Source organism: Ambystoma mexicanum, chromosome 6p, assembly GCF_040938575.1.
Source record: "Ambystoma mexicanum isolate Mex_15411 chromosome 6p, UKY_AmexF1_1, whole genome shotgun sequence".
In the NCBI taxonomy this organism is placed as follows: domain Eukaryota; kingdom Metazoa; phylum Chordata; class Amphibia; order Caudata; family Ambystomatidae; genus Ambystoma; species Ambystoma mexicanum.
In genome coordinates, this window is record NC_090935.1 from 1,029,492,325 (window position 1) to 1,029,517,136 (window position 24,812).

Consider the following 24,812-nt stretch of genomic DNA (forward strand, 5'->3'; position numbering starts at 1 on the left):
GTCTCCAGTTGTAAAGCAGTAGCACATTCTGAAATATCTTGGAGCACATTCTTTTGTTCTGCTTTATTCAGCCTACAAAGAGAGCCAGCCACGCTCTGCTGCCGCTTGTGCACTCATGCTGTCAATTAGTGTAAGCCCACAAGCGGTGCTCGATTGGGAAATTCATCTTCTGTGCTCACCGAGGGTCTCGCACGTAGCAGGATCCCACTCCTCAAAGCGGAAAATAACATTTCCTGATCTACTTCAATTTGCCTCCATCTACTCCTACCCCCCTCACATTTCTCTTTTCACATCCCTAGATCTGCATAACCCACACCATTCGTATTCTAGAAACCCCAAGTGCTGGAGCTCTACTACTGTGGTAACTGGCACAGCATACATTAATATTAAATTGTGTTCTGTGTGTTTGAGCAGTGCCATGTCTGTGTCATGTGCTGCTTTGTTATACAAATCGGTGGTATATTTTACCACAAAGGTTCCAATCCTACCTCAGGGTTCGAAATTGAGGGGAGCTATTTAGATCCTGCTTGTAGCCCAGAAGATCCTAGTTAGCTGGACACCCATAGCTATTAGGTGCTACTTTTGGCTCTGCAGGCCAACTGAGGCCGAGTAAAACACACCTGTGTCAATATAAGTATGTGCTTTTGGGACAATCCACAAATAAACATTAGGACATATGACATTTAAAGCATAAGGGGGTGATAACTTAATCATTGCATCTTATGTGAAAGTTAGATTTGCAGAATGCTATAGACTAGCTCCTTGTTTCCCGATGATGGCTCCTGGTCATTGGTTAATGCTGGATACCCAGGAGCTGCCATTAGCTCCTGCTTAGCCAATCTTAATTTCGAGCCATTAACCCATAGGAGAATGGCACATTGCCCATGTGTGACTGTTTGGTACAGAGGGAGAAGTGATTCTACGGCGGGTGATCCACTCTACAGGTGGACGGTCTCCTTCAAGGCGCCCTTCAGTCCAGCATTTACAACTTGAAAACTAGCTTGGTATTCTTGGAGGTCTGCTCCCTAGAAACAAGGCAATGAAATTGCTTTAGTTTTTTCAGTATGGACCCCCCCCCCCAATCATTTTGTCAGATTGAGTCTGTCTGCTGTTTGAGATGCTCCTAATGAGGTTGAGCGCAACCCTTGAAAAGGGAGAGGTAGAAGTAGGTTATTTGAAACCTTGACACCAGTGTAACAATGAAATTGAGTTTCACCAAATGCTCTCATTGTTTAAACATACTTTAGTTGTCTAAAGATGCATAATAAACAGGTGCTCTTAAGCAGAAGTATAGAACTGGGTGCCCATTATGTCAATTATCCAAAATGCCACACTGGTCTATTTGAACCAAACTGCTTCAACAGGATCAACACATTTGGATAAAGAGGGCACCTTGCGAGAAAGGAGATGCCTGAAAAGGAAAAATATGTATTGCAATGTGCAGGAGAAGAGAGAAAAAACATAAATGTAGCCTTTGTGAACTCTGGTGTAACAATGGCCGTGGCAGCATCGCCACCTGACACTGCATCATAAAGCAACATTGATGACTGAACGATGAGCAAGAGACCAACACAATTAAAGTTCTCGCGATGGACTAAAGAAGCAGCTACTCTATTTGCTTTTGGTGGTAGGAGAAAGTTTAGTTTCTCTTTAAGAATGCCTCTCCTTGTTGTTTTTTGTTGGGGGTGTGTACAGGGGCAGCTATTGCTTTCGTTGTGCATAGACACAGCTTTTGATGAGGTTTTATTTGTATTTATCGTGTTTTATATAGCGCCTTTGTCCAAAGCGCTTTACATAGGACAGTCAACAATATAATGAATCAGAATGCAAATCAGCGTTCATAAACAGTAACATTCAAACTGTGTTCATAAATAGTAACAATCAATTATCATTCCTGGGAGTATCAGTCAATCAGTGTTCATAAACAGCAATCAATTAGCGTGCATAAGAATAAATGAATCGGTGTTCAAAGCAGATTAAATCGGAGGACTCTAGCAGATGGGTTTTTAGAGAGGGATGGAACAGAGGATAGGAAGTAATGGAGCAAAGAGACACTGCAAGCATGTTCCAGTGAAGAGGGGCTAGGAGCTGGAACGAGCGAAAACAGGATTGGGCACAAGGGGGATGTGGGACTTTGAGTCTAAAGATTAGTAGAGCGGAGGGAGCGAGATGGAGAGTAAATAGAAAGGACAGATGCAAGGTAGTCGGGAGCAAGGCCACAGAGACATTTGGACACAAGACCGAGACAAGATGTATTTAAGTTGAGAGTAGAAGGGCAACCAGCTGAGAGACCAGGGAAGGAGAAATTGGGTCATGGTAGGAGAGAAGACAGAGTGAGCGAATTGAAGAATGAAACATTTAAGAGGAGCAAGGTGTGAGTGCGGAAGACCAAAGAACAGAACAATGGAATAATCGGGAGAAGACTAGTGAGGAGATGAGGAGTTTTGTAGCATGGAAAGTGAGAAAAGGGCAGACTTCACGAATGTTGTAGAGATGAAATCGACATGCGCAGGATGTAAGGGAGATGTGGTGGTCAAAGGAGAGATTGGAGTCAAAGTAAATGCCAACATTGCGGGCGGAAGGAGATATTGAGAGACTGAAGGGAGGAAAAGAGATGGAAGAGGGAGGGGATTGCGAGATGAGTGTTTGCGGGAAAGAATAGGAACTCTGTTTTTTTCGGCATTGAGAAAGTGAGAGGCCATCCAGGACCTGATGGCGGTGAGGAAGGATGAGAGAGTCTGATGAATGTCCGAGGAGAAGGATGAGAAGGATAGAAAGAGCTGGGTGTTGTCAGCGTAGAAGTGGTGTGACACTCCACAGGAAGAGATAATGGGGGCAAGTAAATGAGGAAAATAGAAAGCGACCAAGGACTGAACCTTGAACGCCATGGACGAGAGGAACGTGAGAAGTGTTGCCACCCCAAGACAGCAAAGGAACGGTTGGTTAGGTAAGATGAAAACCATGATAGAACAGATCCGTGCAGACCAAGGGAGGAGAGAGTGTCCAGGAGCAAAGAATGATCTAAAGTGTCAAAGGCAGCGGATAGATCAAGTAAAATAATAGATGAGTGTTTAGATTAGCAAGCAGTGAGAAGAGAATAAAGTACGCAGGTAAGGGCTGTTTCAGTTAAATAGTGGGGGCGGAAACCAGACTTTGGAGGAAGGAGAGATAGGCTAGACACAAATTATGAGATTCGTGAATAAACGAGGTGCTTTAGGAGTTTGGATAGAAAAGGTAAGAGGGATATAGGACGGAAATTAGAAGCAAGAAGGGGGTTAGCTGTAGGTTTCTTTAAAGGCAGAAGGAAAGGTAGAGGTGGTGAGACCAATGTTAAAGAAGGAGGTGAGAAAGGTTACTACAGGTGGGAAGACATTGGGGGTAAGTGAAGAGGGGGGGTGGGGTCAGCGTGGGCTGCTGTAGGGTGAGCTTTGGCCAGGAGGAGGGCCATCTCAGAGTCCGTTACGGCAGGAAAGGTAGAGACAGTGCTGGAGGGGTTAGGGAAGGATAAGGGGGAGGAGTTATAGGAAGGTGAAGATGGTATGTCCTGGAGTGGGGAGTGTACTTTGGAAGAGAAGAAATTGGCAAGTGGTTCATATAAGAACAAATGTTCACACTAAGATTAGGCTTTTAGAAGGGCCATAACCAAAACCGCGCAATACCACTGCTTCTGAAGGTGCTCCAAGCAGAGTAGAATTTACACTGAAGTGGACATTACCTCTTCCACTCTGCAGAAATACAAGCCATCATCTGAGTAACACCTGCTTGAGTTGAAGGTGCCTGCCCTTTCTTTGATGAGGTAATTTCCGGCCAATCAAAAGAAGCAAATGCCCTTCATACAAGCATTCAGTGTGAGTGTAGAAAAAGTTTACAACAGCTTTTCTCACGGCCTGCGGTATAAACCTGAAAAAGAAAAATCACATATTCAATGTTTTTACTGGTCTATGCAAAAAAAGAAAAAAACATATGTATTTTACTGGATACATGTTCAGTCAGACTATTTTTTACTTAGTTCAAGTAGTAAGAACATTTTTGACTCACCCAGTCAAAATGAGTCAAAAATGTTCTTTCTACTAAGTAAAGAATAGTCTGACTGAACATGTATCCAGTAAAATACATGTTTTTTTTCATTTTTTGCATAGACCAGAAAAAACATTGAATATGTGATTTTTCTTTTTCAGTTTTGTTAGAAATAAAGTTCCATCTCCTGAAGAACCACTGCCAATAACAGTGGGGAAACGCGTGTCGAGTTAGGAACTACGATAGTAAAACTAAACATTGAATTACAAAATCAATGTGTCAGAAACCAAAACAAAGAAAGTAATGGATTGTCATTAAAGCCAAGAACCAATAATCAAAATTAAAATCAAACCAAAAGTTAATGAACCAAAACAAAACTATAAGTTAATGTGCCAGAAAATTCAGCCAAGGAATGGATTATTTGGTGCGAAAACACTGAACCATCTTTTGAAATTTATGACCAGCAAGAAGTGAAAATCATATTTTACCAGCATTGTAATTCAAAGTGAAACAATGATCAAATTATTAAGGTGTGAAAATAACACAGAACTGGTTTTGTTTATCTGAATAAAAATAATTAACGATTCAGACTCACCTGTGAATATTTGACCTAATAGGTTGGCGCATTCGAGTAAGCTATTCCCATTTCTTTATTGTGTAGCAGCCACACAGTAATCGGGAAATTACTCATGCTGACAACAAAAAGATTTTAGACAACTGCTATCTTAGTACGCATCTTTAACAAAAAGGTAGTCGCCAAGGGAGTGTGTTTTCTCAGTCTGTAATTTCTTTTATTTAGACATTATGAATACCATATCATATGATATATGCCCCACAATTGTTTGAGTGACACACTTTCGAAAATGTCCTTCTAGATGCATGCGAGGAGTCGGGCGGGAGGGGGTGGGGGGGGGGGGGCGAATGAAACTTGGATACAAGGTGGACATGGTTTTGGCTAAAGACTTGTATTGATAAGAGGGGGTTGGGAAAATGCCTCGCTGTCCCTGCACTACAGGTGTTTCCCTACCTGAACTCAAAACGAAGGATCTGCCAGTGTCAGAATGTCCAACAAAAAAAAACATACTATGTCCAAGTACTATTCCGACCCTCACATTCTAGGGAAATGAACTTTAAAGTGGAAAGGATAATTGTCTTTGGCCTTCAATGTTCTAGAAATGTTTGAATGGGCAAAGCAAATAAGTAACTCGAACAAAATCTCTCAATGATATTGCTCCTTACTCCAGAGGCGTTCTCCCTTCCCCTGGATCCTTTTTCACGTTTTCTTACAAATAACTGCTCTGGTCTTTTCTCTTGATCAATACCAAAATCATGCCCAATTACTTTGCCCTTTGTTTTGTCAGGTTACCTGGGGTACTCTCCTACCAGGGTTTCTCTGTTCCCTTATCTTCTGTTTGACACAGCCCTCTTCATAGTCTTTATTTATTCTCAGGACCTCTTTATTCTTGGTTAACACAGTTCTGGTATTTCCTTTCAGAATTTCTTTAGCTTTAATATATTACTTGTGACTGCCTCATATACCCTCCTGCAATGGCTTCTTGTATTCACACTGCCTGGTCTACTCTCCTGCCAGGGCTTTTCACTTGTGTGCCCTTGTCTGCACTTCAACTCTTAGTAATTCACCACATTAGCCCTTTTGGCTAATCCATTCTTTCCATGGCATATTGCCTCATCAGTATTTTGCTCTCACTTCCACTCTTGGTAATTCACCACTTTAGCCTTATTGGCTATTTTACTTTTGTTAAATACTGACTTGTTACTTTTTCCTATATGTATATCTGGCGCATATTGGAAAGGTTCCCTGCTTTAGCAGATATACTTTCAGTTTTTCTCTTTCTGGTTTCATAAATGTTTTCTTTCTTACTCTGATCTCTTTTGTTCAATTATTTGCATGTGGCATACTTGCCAATACGCCCTGGTGTTCCCTTCATCCTAGCGTGGACTCGCTGGTTCTTCGTGGCGTTCCTTGTCCTTCTAGCAGCCTGCCGGCAACAGCCTTTGGGCGTTTTCTGCTTCACAGCGATCGTCTTTCCGCATCCCTGCTTCCTGCGGCTCCAGCTGCACGTCTCTGCTTCGCACAGGTCTCTGGTAAGTGTTTGCTGCTTCCTTTCACCAGTGAACGCCCAGGCGCCCTGCATTGGCCTCTGGCATTCCCGCTGTGTGAAATCTTCCTCGCGCAGCTTCCTTCTTCTCTGCACTTGAGCCGGTTGATTCAACCTTCTTCCTTTCAGCCAATCCGTCACACAGAGAGTAGCAGCCTGCTCCCATCAGCAGTCTACTATGGTTTCTGACGGTCCTGCTTTAAATGTCTTGGGCACAGGTGTGTGCTCCCAGCAACTAGAGTGCTGCCTATGCTCGGTGCTACATTTGCTCTGTAGTCCTCTGCTCCTCTTCCTGCCTCGTCAGTGTTAAAGTGTTTCTGGGAACAGTAGTCTCCTTTTGGATAACATGTGCGAAAACATTGGAGTAATGTTCTTAACAGGTTTTGATGGCAAGTCAATGTTTGAGAGATGGTCTGCAGATTGGAATGGGAGGGATTCAACACTCTCCATTGAGGGAGAATGGGAGGAATCACAATAGTCCATTAGAGTATTACAAATGGGAGTTTCATCTGGCAGGGGGAAAAGAGGATACCATGTCTCATCCAATGAAGCCATGCTATTCCCCTTGAGGTTGTCTCCCATGTGATCCTCACTCATATACCGCCCCCAGGGTCAGGATTAGCTAGCGGCTGCCATCCCCTGGCCACATGGGAGGAGGTCACCACCAGAAAAACAGTAACGACTCCATTGGATTCATCACATGCACTAAGATGACCTTCGCAAAGCTGCCCACCACAGTGAATGTCTCAGCCCTTCTGGAAACATTCAGACACTGGCACAACTAGACCTCAAGGGCACATAGGAGTGCACGCAAATTCAAACCCTACACAACGGCGCAAAGACATCTAACCAGAGGATCACTCGTCCCTCAAATGCCTGTGTACCAAACGCAGACACATGATCTCTAAGGCAAAGTCTGTTTACTACACCTACCTCCCTACCCCCAACAGAAGAAAATCCTTAGTCCAAGTAGTCCAGCCATGCACAAAGAACACACCTCTCCCCAAGGTGCTGCCTTCACAAGAAAGATGGGACTAAATCAATACCTTCTTCATTAACCTAATTGAAGCGATCAAAGGTCTCAACAATGCTTCAAAGCCAAACAGTGCTGTATGGTTCTCCCCTCCTACCCCAGGCACTGCCTTCCTTGATGGACTTTACCTTTGTCAGGGGTCAGCAATGAGAGGTGGACGCAAATATTGGTCATTTTTATTAACAGAAAAGGGAATATGGATAACAGCCTGACTTTCCCTATCCTAACGTAAATGCCCCTTCCTATGGAATAAACAGGATTAACTTGTGTCCAGACACAATCTGACCCTCACATTAACATACACAAGCAAACAGTGCAAGGTAAATGTTTCAACGATCAACTTAATATAAATGTCCAACAACTCAAAAATATAACTTCAACAAAAAATCTTTCTGTATCCATGGTTGACTCCCTTCCCCTCGATTTACTTCAGGCTAATCTCTCAAAGGCATTACAAATATCTTTTTCACCTAATACTTTCCTCAGGTTGATAAAACAAATGTTCTTTTCATAACGCTTGTTCAGAAAAAGCAAGGAAAAGTCTTTATTGCTTTTCAGGATGGCAAAGCAAATGTCTTTTTCAGAACAATGACTCTATTTAAGTATTGCCAAAAAAGCACGTTTTTTCAAGTCTTCTGGTTGACAAAATGTTCATATTTAAAGAACTTAATATGATCAATTTTCCTTTTAAAACACCAACTCAAAATAAGTTTCCTTACTCTCCTGCTTGGAAACTTCTCAATCTAAAAAACTCCCGATATCCGGGTTTACTCTCCTGCCAGGAATATCCCCCTTTTGGTTCAGTTAGATACCCTGGTGTACTCTCCTGCCGGGTATCTCCTTCCAAAAAGGTTTCACTACCTGATATCCTTATCAGGCTTCGCTGCAACATTTACTCTCCTCTTAGATATTCTTACAGTTGCACCTCTCCAGCGGTACAACCTTTGTTGACTTCAGTTAGTACTTGCACCAATCTCCCTCACACTAGTCTGATATTAGGGGTTTGTTCAAGCTTCTTCTGACAACCTCTCTTATAAAGTCTCTTGGCAATGTTGGTTCCAGCTTTCTCCCAAGTGACCTCCTTAAATCATGTGAATTGAACCATATTTTCCCCTGTTGTTCTTCGGGCAATATATCTTGGCTTAGACAATGCTGGTCACAGGTTTTCCCCCAACTGACATTTCCGCTCAGGAAAATTGCACCATATTAGTCTTTTCCGTTCACTTATATTTGATCGCTATTCAAAAGTACTTTAACAATGCTGTTTAGCATGTTTGCACGTCCCAGGGCCCCCTTCGACACCAGGGTGATTAACCGGTTCACTGTACAGCAGCTGAGATGTGCTCGTGATTGGCCAGCTTACCCCCCTGGACAGAGTCTCTCTGGGTCTCCTCATCGGCTCTCCGGGCCTATGCTGCCAAGACCTGCGCAGCCTCGTAGGACCACGTCTCTCACAGTCCCACTGTGTCGTGTGCTCTCTCCCGGAGTTCTCCTCTGCACCTGAGCAACGCCAAACTGGTTTGGCCAGGTGTCTCTCGTTCTCCCTTAGGTCTTCCTGTGCCACGGTCACGCTTCCTGCTATGCACACTCTGCAGCCTTCTTTCTCTCTTCCTTTGTTCCCGACGTTCTCAATGTCTCCATTTCCACAGCTGATCAGGGGATTTAAATTTCCAGTATATTTGACTGGGCTTACAACAGCTAGACTGCACATTGGTTTTAAGTCCCGTTTCCTTCACATGAACTCCTTGTGATTCCTCCTCGTCCCAGTATTTGGAGCTTTCTGGGACTTGAAGTTCTCATAGGTTTCAAAGGATTTTGAATCCCGTTGTTGAGCAGTTGTGTTTCTGATTAAATCATCAGATGTTACACAACAATATGCCATCTCAAATTCTGGTTTCCTCCTCACAAGAAGGGGGAGAATACCACGTCCCTCCCGTCATAGCCAACACTCCGCCCCCCGGTCTAAATCTTCTCCCACAAGATCCTCCCTCCTGACACCACCCCCAGGGTAAGGATCAGGTAGTGGCTGCCTTTCCCTGGCCATGCGGGAGGAGACCGACACTGGGGAATCGGTGAAGACTCTGCAGGATTCATCACACCTTCTTCTCCCCAATAATATCTCATACACGCTTGCTTCTCTTCAACGTATCTCTTGCACAAAGATGACTTCCTATCCTCCTCCCTCAATAAACAACTCGCCTTCCTAGCACCCCATGCACTACTTGGTGTTGTGAACGGCTCCCTCAGTAAAGGTGTATTCCCAGACGCATTGAAGATTGCACTTGAGTGGCCCCCCTCTTTCTCTAACCTCCCTTGCTTGACTCGGAGAACCTAGACAACTACAGGCCTATCGGGAGTCTCCTTTTCATCCAGAAGCTTATCGAGAAGATGGTTGCGATTACCAGTCCAGCTTCTGACCCAAATGCAGTAAAGAGACTGCATACTTCCAGTGCTGGATGATGCGCTGCGAATCACAGACACAGGTTACTTGTGCCTCCTAGCCCTCTTGGCTGCCTTTGATGCATTTGACTACCCAACCCTTCTCTGTCTTCACCGACAGGACTGGCTTTTCCAGAACCATCATAAAATGTTTTGCATCCGATCTATCTGGCAGACACCAGACCATACCGATGGCCTCATTCAGATCCAGCCAACTCCAAGTCACGTGTGGTGTCCCCCAAGGTTCTATGCTCTACCAAACCAGCTTGTCTATACATGGAACACTTGGGAGCTTTCCTAAAGACCCAAACGTAGTCCTCCTCCAGTAAGCTGATCACACTCTGCTGTAACCGAAGGTCAATGGCCCCATAAGACATGCCAAATAGCTGGCCACCATCCAAACATGGATGTGAAATGCATTCCTCAGAGACTCACCAAGACCAAATTTGTTACCCTCAATCCTTCTGCCAAGCAACAACTTGGGCAACAAGGGCTGGCAGACATGCGCCTGAAGGGATTCACTCTGCAGTTGTTCTACTTGTTCAAATCCTTGGGCTTCATTATTAACTGTCGCCTTTCCTTCCAAAAGCACAAAGCCAAAAAGGAGCATACCGCGTGGTTACACACCGCCACACTCCATACAAACGCTTAACCCCCTGCCTGACGTCTGTACTCCCTCTTTTCTGGGCTTCCAGCTGCATACTTCTATCCCCTCAAGGCAGCCAACCATGCTGCAGCCTGCCTCATTGAAGGCGTACACAAATTCAACCATACCTTTCCTACACCACACACTTCACTGGCTCCCTCTCCCCACCAGGATCATATATAAAACTGCATGTATCCCCTACAAAGCATTCTTGAACAGACTTGCCGGATAAACCCCACACATCGCGCCTCATGTAGCAACACCATAAAAACTGTTTTAGTCTAAGCTAAGTCGTAAATGGAAGTCTCGCAAGCAGCAGCCCTCTGCTTGCCATGCACCAACAGAGGCTCGAAAATGCCCCATCATCTGTTCTTCAAAAGTCTAAAAATTGGGCTTTTTCAACTGTATATGCTGGACGAAGAATACAAATCCAGCCCGACTTCAGCAACAGTACTGTGCTACTGTATAACATGCCAAGCCTAAAGCTTGCACCCACCTATTATGAAGCGCTCCACTGCTCTTGAGTCACGTTTGCACAATAAGCGATAAAAGAAATAGCTTTTGATTGAAATGTAAACCAACAAACGCAAAGATTTAAGCAAACCTGCTATGCACAGGAGTTAAATAGGAAATGATAGCCTTCACTAAATGTTGACTTGGGCAAGTGCAAACATTTCAGTAGAGACATTTTTCTATCCTGTTCGACATGCACGAACAGCAAGAGGTAGCTACAATTTCCAACTGGAAATAACCTGCTGACGTGTTGACCTTTAACGCCCAAACCCAACAGAGGCTTACAAGGAGCACAAGACCATCACATGAACTGACCACGTTTCGTTAGGCACATTATAATTGCCCTTTCATGGATCTGTATAGTGTTCCACTCTAAATGATAATTAATGCATTAACAATGGTTCTTCAGAGAAACCCTAATTGACCGTACTCTGTTAATGTTTGAAATGTTGTACGTTTCAGGAAAGCCCCCTTGGGGCGTACATACTAAGGGCCGTTACAAAATGACTATTTTGTAACAGCCTGAATCCTCGGGCACCTTCTGCTAGTTCCTCGACCCCAAAGTTATCCTTGCAGTCCTACAATAGCAGCTGCCCTCTCTCCACTGCTATCACAACAGAGGTTTCTCTGTAATGCCATAGCAGTGTTTTTATTTTTGAGGGAGGGGTGCCAACTTTGGGTATATACTGTCTTCTTGTTCCTGCTTCCCTATTCCAAGGCTTCTTGTCCCTGCTGCACTTAGTCCTGGGCCTTGGGATCTGATGCTATATATATATATATATATATATATATATATATATATATATATATATATATATATTATGGATTTTGAATCCCGTTGTTGAGCAGTTGTGTTTGAAATTAAATCCTCAGATGTTACACAACAATATGCCATCTCAAATTCTGGTTTCCTCCTCAGACACTCTTTTGCTGAATTGGTGGTTCCTTGGAGTGTGATACACCATACTTGGTGTTTTGGATATATATATCACGGAAAATACTTTGTTAAAGGGACGTTATGGTTCAAAGTAAAACCGAAAAACCCTTGAAATTCGGCAGTTATGGTAAGATAAGCAACCATAACTCGCGCCACCGTGCACTGCTAACACTAACACCCAGGGCATCAAAGATGACATCACAAATGTCATTGATGACATCACATGGCTGGCTCTCCCTTTGTTTCCTTTACTGACATATCTAAGCCACATTGTTTTCTTCAGTAACAAGAGTTATCAGCACTTTCTCATAGTTTTATTTTTATTACTATACCTTCCCTGTATATGCTTGTATTTGTATACATTGTACTCGCACTCCTTTCCTTAGGGTTCACTGACATCATTTGATACACATACATACAGTAAGTAGCACCTTTGAAACCGAGCAATCATTTCTCTGCATAAAGATAATCAGTTAGGTTATGCACTCTTTCTGCTACTACTTCTGCTTTTTTGCTTACTTCTCTGTCCCTGTATATACTTATATTTGTATGTGTTGTTGTCTCTTTGTGTTTTGTCTGTATTAAGTGTAATTATGTATTAAGTGGGTTTTATTAGCTACTTATTACATGTTAGATTATGAATATTGCACCTTCATCATGTATACTGCACACACTGCCTAAGTTTCTGCATGAGTTGCTTCGTATACTGGATAGAACTTCATAATAGAATGCTATTTATATCAATGCATTGCTTAATGCACTAATTAGCTCATGATATTTATTGAAATGATCCTTCACACTTTTTGGTCAACATTATAAGAATCCCTCCTACAGAGTTTTCATGAAAAGTAAATGCACATGTGATGTCATCAGTGATGCCATCAATGACATTTGTGATGTCATCTTTGATGTCCTGGGTGTTAGTGTTAGCAGTGCACGGTTTCGCGAGTTATGGTTGCTTATCTTACCATAACTGCTCAATTTCAGGGGTTTTTCGGTTTTTCTTTGAACCATAACGTCCCTTTTAACAAAGTTTTTTTTCACTGAATTTCATATGTTTTTAGTAGCACAACTTAACCATAATATCACTGACTTTATATACATGTAACATAGAACATACTGAACCCCTAGCTAGTGATTTCGTTGTCCGCGGACTACCGCCATGTCCGCGGACAAATCGAAAATCTGAGCGTGGTGAATGTAAATTTAAATAGTGTGCCCCATTTCCCCTTTGAGGTTGGCTCTGAAAAGCGCTGTTTTTTGGGGGGGGGGGGGGAGGTTTGCAGATGCTTGACACACCTGTTTTGATTTTTTTTCTTTTTTTTCTTTTTTTTTTTCTTACTTTACTCCTAAAATCTTCACATAACCTTCTCCAAAGCAACCCTTACATTCCAAAACAGAATGACATTTCCCATAAAAGATAAGGAAATGCCATGTTCTTTAAAATAAACAGCATTACTGGAATCAATATTCTCATTATTACAGAAGAACATACCAGCTCTAAGCATGAAGGCACACGTGCCTCGGTTGATTACACACCTAGCATTGTTTTGCTGAGTACAAAAAACTGAACTATTGTCCCATATTGCCCTAGGCACTAATCCCGAAAAAAATTACTTTGGCATTTGGAAGGATGTTCATTACTGCTTGAACCAAGTGTTCCAAATCTGCCAACAAAGTAGGGGCACTGACATAGCCCAAATGGAAAGCACCATAGTGTAAAGCTACTACATGGGGACTGTTGATCCTGCCCATATCTTCACAAACTTGTACAATTCCCTGTACATTGCAATCAGGCACAGTGCTCCACACCACCTCCACTCCTTTAACATCAAAATTCTTTGCAACATGCCTGCATTGAGCATACTGTTGTAAACCATGCACAAACATATCTCCGAGCACCAACACCCTGACTTTCTCCACTTCTGCCATCTTCACTACACAGTCTCTTTGAACAAAAATCCACAACCTCAACATCTGATTGGCTGATCCTTAGTCTTCTTTCCATGCTGGATTTGCTGGAAAACCCTGGATGTAGCACGCTCTGTCCGCAGACCGCATAACTCTTAGACAGCCCTTCTACCATTTCCACTTCATTCTCTGTGCCATTCCCTCATTGGATACAGCTAACCAGGCACACAATACGGAGAACGTCCTCAGAACACCCTCATTTTGTTTATTTTCGAACATTTCAGGACACCGCAAGTGTTCTTGGATCACTTTCAGCTTGACAACGAACAATACAGACGTCGTCTTCAGGACACCCCCTGCGAACATTCCAGGACCCCACGAGTCTTAGAACACTTTCAACTTGACACCGAATCCATTCTGTTTATTTACAAACATTTCAGAACAGCCGTGTTGTCCTCAGAAAAATCGAACACAACAAAAGTGTCTAGCACATAAAAAAAACACAACATTGAACCTATCTCATACTCCCCCCCCCCCCCCCCCTCCACAAACACTCTTACACACCAACACACTTCACTAAATACAATTTTTAATCCAAGTTTCACCGCGCTGTCCGCGGTTGTCTGCGAATGCAAGATGGCGGGCGCCACAGAAAATCTGACGCGCTTCACGCACCACGCCATCCAATCAGCGAACACGTCGCATGTCCACAGACATCACGCAAGCCGCTCGGCCAATCAGGGCACTGTCCGCGGAGCGAACCGGGAAGTCCGTCCGCGGAGCGAACGGAGATATCACTAATATTTTTTCCTTACATTTTGGTCATTTTAAAAACGGCTACTGGACGGATGTACACCAAATTTGCAAAAGAAAGCTTTCGGGACCAAGCCCCCACTCCTGCCGCAAATTTGGTGTAAATCCATCCAGCGGTTTGGGCTGTAGGCGTGCGCAAAGTTTTTTCCCATTACGTCTATGGGAAAAAAACAAATGTTTTGGGACCCCCCTATAACTTTGCCCCCCCTGGACCAAACCTCTCCAAACTATGCAAACAAATTCAGAGTGGGCCATATACTTTTTTTTGCAAAGTTTGGTGAGGATTCATCCAGAGGGAGCGAAGTTATGAGCCACCCAAAAAATGCTCTTCCTATGGAAACACCAACTTAACCATAACTACATGGACGCTACTGCGTCCATGTAATTAGTGACATCCGTTGAGTATCAAGTTCGAAAGGAAACCTGAAAATGTAATAACTTATAACGTTTGACTTGCACAATGGACTTGGGCACGAAGCGTTTCAGGAAGGGGTCTGAGGTTTTACAGTCCAGTAGATATTTGATGGAGAAGGGGGTGGCCTCTTCTCCCAAAATTATAGATATATGCTTTTCATGGTGCTTTGCAGCAGAGCCCTTTCAGAAATGAAAACTGCCATTTTTTGGTTGTTGCCTGCTGCAAGCGTTAACCACGTTTATAATGGGTACAACCGGGGTTAGCCAAAACGGTAAAGTGGAAAAAGGTCATATGGAGGAGGTCAAAGGATGAAATGGCATCAGGCTAGAGGAGGGGGGCTGTGGGGGGACACCATGTGACACTGGTGAGTTGGTGTGGGGGGGGGGTCACAAAGTTCAGAGCTCAAATGTTTTCGCATAACCAGGGTTATACTGGGGATAACAATGGTTATAGTAGTAAACTGTATCGGTAATGAAAGTGCGTCACACGAAAATAGCCACGGTTATTTAAGGGCATTTCCAGATAAACAGGGTTATATGTATTACATTACTAATATAACCGCGGTTATAGGAAAAATGTCATTTAAAAAAAATGAGTAATACCAAAAAAAGTTGAATTTTACTGCCACATTGAGGTGGGGGTAATGAGTGTTGCCGAAGGATATGGGATCTGTGTTACTTTAGAGAACCGAATGGTGCAATATGGAAAGCGAACACGACTGAAGGCCATGGCTAGTGGGCCCCTACAAAACCCTATATGGGCAAGATGTCGAGAGGTGCAATTTGGAAAATGCTCTTGCCATGGCCATGGCTAGTGTACCCAAAGGAAACCTAGTGGTGTGGCTATGGCGAAGGTCATGGCTAGTGGGCCCATTTAGGAAACCTATTGGAGCAATATGTAGAGTGGCCACGGTTCCATGCCATTTTTCCAACGTTAATTACTTTGAAGTAATTTACTTCGAAAGAATCACCCCTCCTTTTTTTATTTTGCGGGATTCCCCCCCCCCCCCCCCCCAGGCCCCTGTACTCTTACCACCCCTTTTTTTTTTTTTTAACCCTTTAACTAATCGAAGTCATTACTGTCGGAAAAAACCACAGGATACCCTGGCCATGGCTAGTGCGATGTGAAGAAAGCTATTGGGTTAGCATGTAAAGGGGTTCTGGCTGGGGCCAGTGGTCATGGGCGAAGGACCTGGCTAGTGAGTAAGAAGGGAAGATAATGCTTTAAAATATACAGTGGGCATGGCCAAAGGGCGTGCTCACTCTCCAGGGTCAAAATCCAAACTAGTGGGCCCGAAAGACATAGTATAGTGGCTATGGCTGAAGGCTGAAGGCCGGGGCCAGCCAGTGGTTCCAGAAGATGTATAAAGTGGCTGGGGGGGGGGGCAATTCAACTTCCAGTATTCGAACCCAACACAGATCCACTGTTAAGAATGGCAGAGTAATACTGATCACTCCTTCATGGCAAGTAGAGACCATTGGCAATTCAGTAAGAAAGTGTACCTAAAGGTATCGTCCACTGGGGAGGACCCAGCTCAGATCCATACAAAACAAAAAGATTTGACTTGGGCAGTCATTTTCACAGAGCAGGTGAAGCCCAGGAAGTTTGAACCTGGGAGAGAGAAGCCAGGCATTCCAGGGAGGGGGTGGGGGGGGGCAGATGATGAGGAGGAGGAGCGGGAGAGGGAGGAGGAGGAGAGAGGGGGATACTTGTCTCAGTGGATGGGAAGACCAAGCAAAGAACCACCTACATGGTGGTTCCATAAGTGGAAGTACTTAGAAGATGATAAAGTGGTATAAGGGATCAGGGACACTTGTCTCTGTGGAATAAGAGACTGAAACAAGTACAAGTGGGAGATATTGATGCAAAATAAATCCTCGAGTGGGAAAACAAGGAACTGTAAAGAAGTAAAAATGGGGGATCCCTGAGAGAAAGTGCAAGTGTTCCCTTGAGGAATTCAAGGAACTGATTATGTCACAAGGAACTATCTCAAGATAGACTTTTAAGGCTGAAAAGACCTTTCATTCTCCTAGAACCACTCGGTTGATACAATCTTTAGTGGTGGGGGTCAGTGTAGGGTTTTATTTGTACGGAGGACTGACTATTTTGATTTGGGCTACTTCACTGATGACGACGAGCACCCTTGTTAGATTTTTAAGGTAATGAAACCCCCATTTTTGTTAGGGATAGCTAGGCCTTTTGAACAGAATCGCAGGTATGCCACCTCTTTGTCAGCCTCCTTCTTCCGACTAGCCACAATGTTTTGTGAAGGTGGAGTTTACACATGGTTTCTGGTCATTCTGGAATACACTTGAGGTATCTTGTGAGTTGGTGGAATTTGTTGGCTTTGAGTTTGAAGATGATTTGGCTGTAGTCTGCATAGTTATAGCAGGTGAGGTTGTATCTCTTGTCTCATAATTGGGGCCATGTATTTGTTGAAGAGCTGGGCAAGTGAGCTTTATCTTTGCAGGATTTAATGGATTATGTTGCATGTTTGATATGTTGCGGTGTAGCTAGGTGGCTTCCATTCTGCTGGAAAGGAATGAGATCATGCATCATAGTACAGTGTTGACCAGTCCTGCAACTCTGAGTCTTTGTGTTAGAACTGACTGGTTCACCTAGTGCTACGCTGTGGAGATGTTCAGTAGTATGAGGACAGAGGTGATGTTACTGTAAAGTTGCATCTTTATTAGATAGGAGTGCTTTTTCTGTTTTTCATGGGTATGAAGCCTACTTTGTTGTGGTCCATTGGGGTGTTCGACTCAATATTTCATGATCTTGTTATTTAGTTCCCTCCCCATTAAAGTTGTTGGAAATGCTTGGTTGAACAGATGGCATCTTGTGGGTTCTTCGGGATTTCCATTTTTGAGCAGTGATTTTATGCATGACATTTTGAAGTATTGTGTTGGGGTTCCAATAACCAATGATGAGTCCATAAATTCTAATTGGAGGTTTCCTTGCTGTGAATTGGTCAACTGGTGAGCCTGCTTTGATTTCCTTAAACAATTTGGAGGTTTCAAACTCTTAACTGAACCGGAAGTGGTTGAGTGCAGGTGGACTTGGCATGAGATCCTTTGTATGATGTGTTTTTTTTTGTTCCTATTGGTTCATGATGCATCTATGGCTCCTTGGACTTTTCTTTATTTTGAGGTATCTGGTGATGTTGGATATTTCTTCTGATGTTGTTCAGGGATTGAAATTGTAATTTGTAACTAGGAGTGAAAGGCAGCTCCTGGGTATCTGTATAACGAGTTAGGCAGGAGCTACCTCTGGGGAACCAAGAGCTAGTACAAGAGTGCGCAGCAAATTGAAATTTGCGCAAGATACAAACTCTAACTTTTTGTCCATTTCATGTTATCCAATATGCTCGAAATGCTCCTTATGTGTGTTCTTAATCTTCCTTAATATACATTCCCAAACATACATAGTTAAATATCACATAGCTTAGTTTGTATGGCACCACTTGTGCCAGGAGTCAAAAGTAGCTCCTGGTAGTGGTTTGTTTCAAGCTAACCAGCCTCCCGTTGGCTATATCCAGGAGCTAAATGGCTCCCAGCTCCTGGCAATTTTAAACCCTGATATTGGTTTTGCTGCATTAGCTTGGATTTGTCATTTAGTTGATAATCCTGAACATCTTTCTGTAGATGTGTTGCCTTTCTGATGCGTCCTGCATGGTAGAGTTCCTCTAAGCCTTTCTAGGGCAAGACTGTTTTGTAGTGTCGAATCTACCTTTTGGTTTGTTGCTTTGTCCTTGCTTCTGTATCATGTCCTCCTTGCCTGTTCCCCCTGTTCCAATTTCCAGTTGGCTTTCCTGAGGGTGCATAGTTCTAAGCTGCACCCCGGATTGTGTTGTGTGTCGGGTGAAGTCTTTCAAGTTTGTTGATATGTCCAGTGCTTTAGTTATTGATTTGTGAAGGATATTTGCCTTTTCCTCTTGCAGTCCTTTGATGTAGGACTGCTAGGCTCAGTTTAGTGTTATACATCACTTTGTTCAGATTCTCTGAAGTGAGCTTTCCAGGTGATCATGTTGGACTATGATATTATCAACTGTGTCTGTGGCTCACTCTGTAAAAGTGGGGATATTGGTTGGAGGTTCTGTTTTTAGTTGGAAGGCTTGAATTGGTTGTAGGTTGAGGTGGGCAAGAAGTGATTCAAATGTCTGTGCTCTTAGGCTGAGTTTGGTCTTTTGCATGGCTGTGATTCCTCTTCCTCCATGGTTTGCATGGATGAGTTTGATGTTTAAGAGCTTTGTATGCTACCACCTTAATCGCCCAAAATCCATGTTTTCCTTAACAAGTAGGTGGGTGTCTTCCCACTTGGTTAAAGGGTCATAGATGTCAGTTATGTGCAGTGTACTGTTTTGTCTGCTGGGGTATTTCTCTGATTTGGCTAGTGTTTCTGTTTGGCTGGGGCATGTCCCTGCTGTTGAGCTCTTTGGTGCGGTCCGAAGAATTAAAGGGATCAGAGTACCAAACCAAGACTGATTGTTCAGGCATTAAATCTTTATCAAGGGAATCTATATAGCATGCACCAAAATAACAACACTGTGAAGGGTTATGAATTGCCAACTCAAAAACGTGGGTTCCAACTGTGTTGGATGTGTCCCACAACATGGGTTGGGAATTAATTGCCTGCCCTCTGTTCTTCTCCCTCCTGGAAGGTAGTCTTGACCAGGTTAAGTGGGGCCTAAGTGTTCACACAATTCATCACCCTCCCTTCCTTCCTTTACGCTTTGTTTGGACTCGCATACCAGGGTCGTACGGTCACTGAGCGTGCCATCCTGCTCATGGCTGGCGTCTTCCGTGGCACCTTGTGCAATGGGTTTTGCATTCCAGATGCAGTGTTTCCCATGGTGTTCAACTGCATGAAAGAAGTGGCGAACACAGGACTGGTATTTCTCTGCTGCAGTAATTGCCTCTGGGAGTCGCTATTTCTGGATTACCTATTGGATTTTGGAACTTTGGTTTATGGACTATGCCTTTCTTCCTGGGTAGCTACTGGTACTGCGATTCGGACACTGCATTCTGGAACACTGTTGCTGTTTTCCCCCCTTGGATCAGGTGCTGATCTTCCTCTTAGTTTCTGTCCTTGTTCCGCCTGTGCATAGGTTATTGCGTTTTGGTGACTTTTGGCATTCGCTTGACAACACAACATCCAGTGTTTTTTCTAGTCTGTGGACTGTGTATGCTGATGGTAGGAGAGATTCATCATTAGGTACATCCTTGTTTTTGATTCCGCGATCGGGTTGGATAAGGGAATTGGGAGACCGGAGTGGGGGTGTCTTGCTATTCTTGTATAACAGGTACCAAATTGTTTATTCTTCTTTGTGTTCCCACGGCCTGGGAGTGGTTCAGCTATCTCACTCATGCCTTCTCACCTGAGCCTAGCCATTGTTGTTTTTTTTGCATTATAAAGGCTGTGCTCTTGTGAGGAAAGCCGCTCGGAAATAGGGGACCTTCAGTTTCTGACATTATGGTCGTTGGTGATAGTTGGTTTGTTTCTCTTTCTCTTTCTCGCATGCTCTTTCTCTGTCTCGCATGCTCTTTCTCTGTCTCGCATGCTCTTTCGCACATGCACCTTTACAGCAAGCGTCTTCTGCATTTGCCTTAAAGGGGTTTCCCGACACCTTTCTTTGGCTTATGGGTTTTCGGCACCCTTCACTAAAGCTTCAAGGACCAAAAACTGAACCTGCAGTTGAATGACAATTGGTCTGATATGTGATGGGGTGTTGTCTTTTAAATGATTAAAAACTGAAGAGGTTTTCCATAGAGCGTTAGGTTGAGATGTTGAGCCTGAACTACCCTCACTGTTCCCATAGATCTTCACAGGGATTTCTGTTTTACAAGACTGAGCACTCCCACCCCTTCAACCCCCCACTTTTCCCATTGATCTTTCAAGGCGAAGCGCCCCCCACCGAACCCCCTCATGTTAGTTTCTCTACTATTGTCCCAGCTCTCCTTGATGATACCCGTGCTATTCTTCCTCCTCCCTTTGTGTGTTCAACTGCTTGTTATCAGGGTGTGTCCCCCCCTCTACCCCCTGTCTTGGGCCAAACTGGCGTTGATGAACCTCCCTGTGCTGTCCCTGCAGCACACCTCCTGATATTTGTCCACCTGTTCCTTAAGTTATTTTAGCACCTCCTTTTGACATTCTCCAAGAAGCTTCTTCTCGTCCTCTAGCATCTCCTTCTGATGTTCACCCATATCCTTTGTTTTCCTCTGTCGCCTCCTGATTTAGACCAACCTCCCCCTTTCCTCTAATGCCTCCATCCTGATGTTCACCAGCTTCCTCCTTATTTACATCTACCACCGCTTCATTATTTGCTACTCCCTTGCCCCATCTTCCTGCTACTCCTTTCTCCATGCTTTTTCCTCTCTCCAAACTCTTGCCAGCAGATCTTCAACAAACACCCTCCTTGTCTGACTGGGCAGGTTGGCTAATATAGCACAGTATTCCTCTGTCCACCCCTCAGGGCTCCGTCCCTGTGAGGGTCAGCACCTGTGCTAGCAAATTGGAGAGGAATTGGTATTGGCCTGGGCCATAAGTTCACCTGTGCTCATAAATTGACTGGATAGACCGAGTCTTTAAATTGCTGATCCGCCATCTTGGATTACATACAGAGAGCCTTGGGACTTGTGATATACTGAGGTATGGTGTTGAAAATGATAATACGTGCATGTTAAGTGGTATCACCTCTTCCGCTTAGCATGTTGTTGGTTCCGCTCATGGAGCAAGTGCTGATGTCAATTTTGTAGTGGCCTGTGGTCTGATACTCGCTCCATCATTCATGCAGGAGATTTCTGAGTGAGGGCAGGAAAGATTTTTTTTTTCTTTTTTTTTTTTTTTTTAATGTTTTTATGTCATCTGCCCCAAGAAGGGGACTAATCGTGGGGTACCCAGGAGGGCCTTTCCCATACAATGTCTGTGCTCATCTGAGTGATTGGTAAGGAATGCTGCACCGGTTGCATGTCATTTCATTGCGGGGATGTTTTTTCGTATTTTTTACTGCGACTTTTTTTTCGAAAAAATCCATTTTTTTTCTATTTGGGGGGGGGGTCCCCCCAACTAGCCCCCACCCACCAATTTTCTGAAAAATGAGTTTTTTTCCCCCAAAAAACAGTTGCGGTTAAAAAAAACCCTGCAACAAAAAAATCCTGCGACAAAAGGACGTGTATCGCTGCACGTTGGTCGTCTTATTGCATCGGCCCGTAATCTGATGGGTGACCTGGTCTCATTGGTTTTGGAGGCATGCAGACTCTCTTCATTGTTCTTTTAGTTGATTGGTCTTTATATTTTTCTTTCGGGGTTTCTGTGTTTAAGCAACTGTGGCTCTGTGGGTTAGTACACGGCTTTGGAAGCAACTGGTGTCATAATTGGTTACATGTATGGTTTTATATGTCTGACAAGCAATCTTAAAAAGTGGTCCGATGAGCTGCCCAATGCAAAGCGTAAATTATGGGCATTAAATGCTTCTGCCGCCACGTTAGCAGTGGAGTTTAAAAATCTCTGAAGGCTCATACCATGTAGTGTCCCCCAAATTGAGCTTGGACAAAAACGAATGCCTGAGCAATCATCCACAAGATTGAAGCACTTTTCCTTCTAGCACACAATCGGATTTTCTATGAAGTTTGGCATATGTTTTATATTGGAGAAGTATACTGGCGGTACCAACTTCCAAATACTTAACAGAACCAGCTAACACACCAACCCTATTTAGGCATACTAGATATTTAAAAGAACTATGCGATCAATTATTGGGGTTATTGAGAGCAGCATTTTCCCAACCTAAGTTTGCACAGGGCCTAGAAGAAAACCTGCAAATTGCGAACCACCACTGTCCCTACATTCAGACTTCTAGGAACACATTAAGCCTTTTATGTGCAATGGAATTATGAGGCTAAAGTGTCATGAAATTCTCTGTATGTCTATGGTTTTAATTAATTATGATCGCTCAATTCCTGGCCCTGATCCCTTTTATGTACCACAGAGATTGCTTTTCACCCACTCTTGTTGTTCTTAATATGGAGCCATTGGGACATCATAGTCAGATATGTTTGTATACACCAATACACTGACACCCATCTCGACTTGAAATTATATACGAATGGAGATTTAATGAGATTGGGCTAGTGCTTACAGGACATTGCGGGGTGGATGGCCTCATATTTGTTTTAATTGAATACTTAAAAAACTGGATTTCTTTTAATTTCACATGCAAAGTCCAATCCCTAGTTTATAAAGCAATTCCATGAAGCAAAGATTGTGGTTGCCCCTTCAAAGATTGTAACGTGAGCAAAATACTTTGGTAAAGACCTTTCATTTATTTGTGAGCTACATTGACCGACGGAACAGAATTCCTCCCATCCTTAACAAAGCTACATTTCAGCAGGAACAGCAAAATGGCTGCACTGGCTCCTGTGCGCACCATGGCCCCAAAACCACGTTTTGCAGCAACAAAAAAGATGGCTGCACCACCTTGCCAAGCACACATTGGGCAGGGTGGAACAATGGGGCACACTGAGGGAGCGTGCCAGTGTGTTCTTACATATACAAAGGGAATCGAGTGAAAAAGCAGCGCTGTTTTGCTGCCAGCCCAAAGTTCCATGGAAAAAGGGAATTATTCACATTTAAAAATGATGCTGCTCTGATGCTCTTTTCCTCCGATTCCTTATGCCAGCACGTTATTAATAAGACACTGCTATGCTTATCCTCTTGAATGAACGACCTGTGCACGATCCGCTGGATTTGAGAATGCAGCAATCGGCTGTTTGAATTCACTGATCTCTTCAATGATCTCGATGATTAACAACTTGGTAGGACTTTATTTCCTGTTAAAATGTGCTTCAGCTACTCCGCACACTGTTTCCCTGTGCTCGGCTTATCAGACCCCAAAAGTCGCAGAGAAAGTGATCAGCAGGCACCAGAGCTAAAAACTGTTTGTCGTGCCTTGATCTCTTCCGTGACCGTGATGCCTTTCTATGGGCCTGATCTATTGCAGTCATCGGAGCGTTCGCTCTACTTACCAGCTCGATGATGAAGCTTACTTCCTAACTTCTCACGGATATGCTCCGTCAATCCCCAATGATGCCACACTAGCACTACACTGCTAACTTTGCTACTGATTATTTGTGTAATACTTATTTCGACTATTCCACATATTAAATTGACAAAATGTACTTAACTGGCTGCCCGAGCAGCAAAGAAAGAGGAGGATCTAATATGGTCGACCGTGTTTACTGGAACTGGTGAACGACTACTGGTCAGAAGAATCACTTGGTAAAGGAAAGTCCAATAATCTGAACTACCAAAGACTCGAACATGTTGGGGATTGTAGTTTTATGCTTTGTTATATTGATTATTGTGGTTATGTTTGCTGCTCGAGAAGGTAAAGATGAGAGAGGGAGAGAGCATAATACGAGCCTCCTGGTCTTGACATAGAATTTTGTTTAGTGCTGTAAACTGATCTTTAGAGGTCCACCTGTGTCTAAGTCCTTCTGTAAGAATTGGAATCGAGTTACTTTGAAATATATGCCTTATTTATGTGATCATAAAAACAAAATGTTCCGGTTTACTTGCCAAACGTTGCATTCAATATGTGCTGGCGTTTCGACTTTATGCTGAAAAACAGTGATTAACAAATTAATTAAGAAGAGTAGGGCCCAGCGATTTGCACTGTTTTCAGTACAGCGCAGATCCACTTGGCAGAATCTTGATTCATACACAAATCTTTACTGCCTTGTTGTCTAAGCCAAAGGATAAGTAGTTTCAATCGTATGAAGTGATTGGATGCATTAGCTATTTCGTTGACTCGTCACTCATTGTACATACAGGGCCTTAACAGGCAGTTTGGCATTGGATGTAGGTTTTGAGAGGTACAGTTTTAAATGTGCAGCTTAAGGAATAGATCTGCATGGGGATCTCCTTGCATAAACTGCATTGAATTTATGTGGCATAAGTGTATGTTCACT

The 24,812-nt window shown here is 43.5% G+C and overlaps 1 protein-coding gene across 2 annotated transcripts in view; it reads left to right on the forward strand.

Annotated features, from left to right (window-relative positions):
- CDC42SE2 (CDC42 small effector 2) overlaps positions 1 to 24,812 on the forward strand; it is a 559,740-nt gene that overhangs the window by 37,460 nt on the left and 497,468 nt on the right. The gene's annotated exons all lie outside the window — the stretch shown is intronic.